General features: G+C 42.0%; 1 protein-coding gene across 2 annotated transcripts in view; it reads left to right on the top strand.

The window, feature by feature from the left end:
- Positions 1 to 231: 231 nt before the first annotated feature.
- The window catches only part of CCDC77 (coiled-coil domain containing 77), a 42,617-nt gene continuing 36,848 nt past the window's right edge, over positions 232 to 6,000 (top strand). For both annotated transcript variants that reach the window (XM_066365847.1, XM_066365846.1), the window contains exon 1: positions 232 to 299. The gene's annotated coding sequence lies outside the window, so the exon portion shown is untranslated. The remainder of the gene's footprint in view (positions 300 to 6,000) is intronic.

Genomic DNA, 6,000 nt, shown 5'->3' with positions numbered 1-6,000 from the left:
TGACCCCAAACACACCGTGTGAGTTGGGTTGTACTTGGCTACAACTTCCGCCCAGAGAGCTGTGTGGAGAAATAAAACTACATTTCCCGGAGATCTTTGCTCGGTAAGACACCAGCTAAGGTGGGCGGGAAACGAGCGTGCCTCTCTGTGAATAGCTTTTCTACTGGCACGCGATTCAAAGGCCATGTTAACTTGTGGGCGATTGGACGGATTCGTGCACGTTCAAGGGCGCCGCGAGGCTCTCTGATTTAACTTTTGTTTTTCCGTTGAGTTCTGAGACCGGTTGGCTTTGGCGCGGCGTGAGTATAGAGTTTCTGGTTTCCGGAGAGGGGGCTGGGCTAGGGGCTTGGAAAGGAAACCGCTGGTGACGGAGAAGTAATTGTGGAGGCCGAACGGGGGAGGTGGTAGTGAACCTGAAATGCGGGGCGTCAGAAGAGGAAAGTTAGACTATGCAAAGGGCAAGATTTCCGAGGAGCTGGAGCGTTGGGGAGCTATAGCGATGAGGGAGGCGAGAACGGAATGAAAGTGGAAAAGGAGTACAGAATTAGGACGTCCTGGAGATGGGTTGTGGTATTCCCTCATTCCACGCTAGTCTAAGCCTCAATCTTATTTGTTGAATTAAGGGATAATAAATACTTAACAGTTGTTGTGGGTGTAAAGTAAATATTGAAGCGCTAAACAAAATGAATTGTAAGTAGACAAGCTATAAAAAACAAACCTAAAAAAAGGATATCGCAGAGCAGAAGAAATAAAATAGCCAAAACCCATTAACTTATCAATAAGCAAGGGTAATGTTCTTTGGGGAGATACAGTAATGAGTAAGGCACAGTTTCTACCTGCAAGGAACAAGCACTATCATGGGAGAAACGGTAGCAACTGAGGAGCCACTGAGCCACTTCACCCGCAGGTGTTGTAAAGTACCAAAAACTACAGAATTAATATTAATATTTTGGGAGGCTTGAGAAACATTTTGTTGATTTGGGTTAAGATGTGCAGAGAAATTGTGAGAATAGTCTCTGTACTGTGTGATTGGCATAGTCAGGATGGCCCTTGGCATTGTATTGTAAATGCAAAAGGGAGGAAAATATAGATGACATTCCACCATGCCTGTGGGGAAAAGGGTGAATGGCTAGCCAGGTGCAGGGAGAGAAAAACCAAAATAAACCTTTTCTCATAGCAATGAGCCATTTGCGGGCATTTGTCCCCACCGAAACTACCTCTCCTATGTAAATGTGTTTGGTTAACACGTGTGACTCTGGACAGAGAGATAGCAGATGAACACTAGATAATATAGGAATGCCTTTTAATATGTAAAGAGACATCTTTCTACCATTGTGTTGGCTTGTAAATTTTGTTTTCCCCAAAAGGATGTATGGCTTGCAAATTGAACATGGTCCTATCATGTTAAAGGACATATGACTATAACCAATAGTGGTAAGGGGCTCCTAATTGCAATTTTTCCTTCTGTACTTCCCACTTACAAAACTATAAAAACTAAGTAGAACAAAGGGCCGGCGCGCGCTTTCCTTCAGCCACGGGTTGGCCAAGCTAGACAATAAAGCTTTGATGTGTAACCGAGGGACCTTGTTCCTGTCTTCAATGTTTTGGGTCCCTCCGAATTAGGCTTAACAGCAACAAAGAATTACCTACTCTAATAGGTAAACTTTTAGAGTAACAAATGCAGTTCTTTGCAGGTGGATCATTTTGGTAGAATTTGGATGAAGAGACTCAGGAGAGATGAAGGAGGTAGTATTTGAGTTTTTATGTACAGACTGGATTTCATTAAGTGAAATTATGCTAGCGGAGGGAGCTCCGTTCGTACCATAGATGGAGGAACAAAGGCAGGGAGGCAAGCAAGTTATCTGGAAAGGACGGTTCTGTTAGGGGAGTACAAGGAAATAAAGCAGAAGAAATAAGTTTGGTCCTTAGAAAGCAGCGACCTCTAAGCTGAGTTTTAGTTAATGCATTTGGCTATGAGGAGCTACTGGATGAATTTTTTGATTTTTAAGAAGATGGGTAGAACAGTTAAGTGATTGTAGTAGAGTGGGTAAGAGGATAGGGAGATCCTGAATTAGCATGGTTATTGTTGAGATAGAATATAGATGATTTTGATATGGTTGAATGAGAGGGTCAAGAAAAGTAGTAATAAAATAATGAATTTAAAATTTAAAATCCAGGTTGCTTGGAGGATGCTGAATCAGTACCTGAAATAGGAAAGTCAGAAGGAGTGTATTTGGCTGGAAAAAAAGATGATATATTAGGTTTAGGAAGTGTTGGTTTTGAGGTGCTAAAATATATGTGACTTGTGTGATTTTTTTTTTTTTTTTGTTAAACATTTCAAGCTCCATTGAGACATATAGGTGAAAATGTCCATTACATAGTTGGAAATTCAAATCAGGAGATTAAAAAAGATTTATTTGTTCATTCAACAAATAATTGTTACTCTATGCCAGGTAGTGTTTTAGTGATGGAGATAATTATAAAAGCAATGAAAATAATAACATTCCCACCTAAGTGGTGGTGGTGCAGTGGATAGGCTGTCGACCTGGAACACTGAGGTCATAGGTTCGAAACATCAAGATTGCTGACTTGAGCGTGTGCTCATCCGGCTTGAGCATGGGCTCACCAGCTTGAGTACAGGGTCACTGGCTTAAAGCCCAAGTTACTCTTAAACACTCTTTAATACAGTGATATTAATCTTTTGAGATGTATTTGGCTATAAACAGGAATGAAGCACTGACACACACTACCTCATGGATGAACCTTGAAAACATGCCAGGGCAAGAATTCAGTCACAAAAGGCTACATACTGTGTGATTACATTCATATGAAAGTCCATATGAAAACATAGTCTAGAAACAGAAAGTATGTATCGATAGATTAGGGGTTGCTTAGGGCAGGGGTAGGATGGAACACAGGGATAATAGCTAAGAGATACAGGATTTTTTCTTGAAGTGATGAAAATGTACAATTGACTGTTGATGGATGGACTTATCTGTGCATATACTGATCCTTGAATTATATACTTTAAATGACTAAATTGTATGAAATGTGAATTATATCTCAATAAGCTACTTTTAAAAATGTCACCTATAGGCCTGGCTGGTGGCTTAGTGGATAGAGCTTCTGCTCCTCATATGTACGTCCCAGGTTCAATTCCTGGTCAGGGCATGTAGGAGAAGCAACCATTTCTCTCCCTCTCCCTCTCCCTCTCCCCCTTCTCTCCCTTTTCCCCTCCCGTAGCCAGTGGCTACATTGGTTCTAGTGTGGCCCTGGGCACTGAGGATGCTCTGTTGGAGCACACCAGCCTCTGGCGCTAAAAAAATAGCTCTGTACTCCAGCTTCGGCACCAGATAGGGGTTGCTAAGTGGATTCCAGTTGGGATGCATGTGAGAGTCTCACTATCTTCCCTCCTCTTACTTAAAAATAAAAATAAAAAAAAGTCTGTCATAATCCTACTATACCAACCCAATTACCATTTTTATTTTCTAGGTTATTTTCTGTAAGAGGCAAATTGACCTAATTTGGAGAAGTTTTGTAGAAGGAGGTAAATTTGAAGAAGGAAAGTAATCTTTTAAACATGAGAGTAAAGAGAGAGATGGTACCTGACTGGTGTTGGCACAGTGGATAGAGCATCGACCTGGGCCGCTGAGATCTAGGTTTGAAACCCAAGGTTGCTGGTTTGAATGCAGGGTCATCTGTCTTGAATGCAGGCTAGCCAGCTTGAGCATGGGATCTTGATCCCATGGTCACTGGCTTGAGCCCAAAAGTTGCTGGCTTGAAGCCCAAGGCCACTGGCTTGAGCAAGGTGTCACTGGTTCGGCTGGGGTCCCCCAGCCAAGGCACATATGAGAAGCAATTAATGAACAACTAAGGAGCTACAACTACAAGTTAATGCTTCTTATCTCCCTCCCTTCCTGTCTCTGTCTCTCTTGCTAAAAAAAAAAAGAAAAAAAGAAAAAAAAGATAAAGGGTAAAAAAGATGTTGAAATGTTGAAGAGAGTCAAATTCATATTGGATTAAAATATTTTTTATTAAAAAAATGTACTGAGCTCCAACTATGAACCAGGCACTATAGTTACTGGGGGTACAGCAGTGAACACAATAGATTAAAAATGCCCGCTCTGAGTGAATTTCCCCATTCCAGTGTGGGGAGCCAATACATAAAATATGTCAGATAAGTGTTAAGGAAAAATGAAAGCAGACAGGACGTAAGGGAATACCAAAATGTCAAGGAGGACTTCACCAAGAAAGCAACATTTAAGCCTTGAATGAGAGGGGGAAAGCCATATAGATAAATGGGAACAGCGCGTTATAGGCAGAGAACTGTAAGTGCAGGAGCTCTGAAGTAGTTCAGCCGGTATGTTTGAAGAACAGCGAAGAGGCCAGTGTTGTTGGAGCTGTGAGCAAGGGGAAGAGAAGATGAGTTCACAGAAGTAGTGGGATAGCTGAACCATGTAGGACCTTATAGGCTGTCTTAAAGACTGTGGCTCTCTGAGTAAAATGAAAACTTATTGGAGGCTTTTGAGCAGAGGAAGTTTGTGTATTGACATAGTTTAATCACTTTAACTGCTGTGTTGAAGAGACTCTAGGGCAGGGGTCTCAAACTCAACTCAGCATGTGGGCCGCAGAGCAAGATCACAGCCATTAGGGGGGCCGCACTAGGTCTACAAAAGGCAACTGTTACGCAACACTTTTCTCACTGCAGTTGAAAACAAAAAAAAAATCAGTACAAGCACAATCGTACATGCAGTTTACTCAGTGTCACAAAACGACCAGAAACTGTAGTTCGCATCACAACTGCTGTTAACTAAGCTAATATCTAGCTAGGATGCTAGAGAAATGAAAAATACAAGTAGGCCCCTAGGCTTACTTAATTTTATCCAAAATATTTTGAACTTCGTGGATTAGTCTGCGGGCCGCACAAAATTGTTCGGCGGGCCGCAAGTTTACTGCTCTAGGGGGTGGAGTTGAGAGTGGATGCAGAGGGACCATTGTGGCTATCCAGGCAAGAAATTACAGGGGGTTTGGAACAGGGCATGACATTAGTGACTGTCATATTTTAGATACATTGTTGATAGAACCAGTAGAATTTGCTAATGGATTCAGTGTAGCTTGTAAAACAAAGAGGAGTAAAACTTCTCCAAGTTTGCTGTTCTAAACAATGGTAACAACTGTCATAATAGTGTTAGTAATTACTGGGACATAGAATTCTGAGAGGTCAGGTTTGGTGGTCGGAAGTATATATCAGGAGCTTAGTTTTGGACTTGTTAAAACTTGCGAGACCTGTTAGATGTCTAAGTGGTGATATGGAGTGAAAGTCGGTGGTGAGGTATGTGTGAGTCTGGAGTGGAGGGCAGAGAGAGGACTGGAGGTGTACACTGGAAAACCACGTGACATCATGAGGTCATCAAAGCAATAAGTATAAAGATAAGGAGGAACTAGCAGTGACTAAAAGTTAATGACCAGTGGGGAAGGAGGAGAACCAGAAACATGTGTCCTAGTAGCCAAATGAGAAAAGGTTTCAAGGACTAGGAGAGTGGTGCGCTGAAGTTCCCAGCAGGAAAAACGGTTATGGAATTATCAATAGTTATTATCTCTTCAGTCTTTTTCACAAAAATGTTTCTCAAGGACTGAAGATTGTAAGCAAATAAATATATACAAGGTGGAGCATAAGAACAGGACATTATGTCATCTCTTGACTGGCTCAAAATCGGAATGGACAGACAAAACATGCTTGATAAGAAAACTTTCCCTAGCCCTGGCTGGTGGCTCAGTGTATAGAGCATAGTCCCTGAGCTCCTAGCTCAGAGATTGCTTGTTTGACCACAGAGGTTTGATCATTTCCTTGAGGGGTTGCCAGCTCTATCCATAGGGCACTGTCTCTATCCTAAGGTAGTCTGACTAGCTGTGGTTGGTGGGGGCATGTATGAGAAGCAGTCAATTCCCCTTCTCCCTCCCTCACCTTAGTATTGCTTACCTGAGATTTGTCTTCCTGTA

This window comes from Saccopteryx leptura, chromosome 2 (assembly GCF_036850995.1).
Source record: "Saccopteryx leptura isolate mSacLep1 chromosome 2, mSacLep1_pri_phased_curated, whole genome shotgun sequence".
NCBI lineage: Eukaryota > Metazoa > Chordata > Mammalia > Chiroptera > Emballonuridae > Saccopteryx > Saccopteryx leptura.
This window is presented reverse-complemented; position numbering and strand designations above follow the sequence as displayed.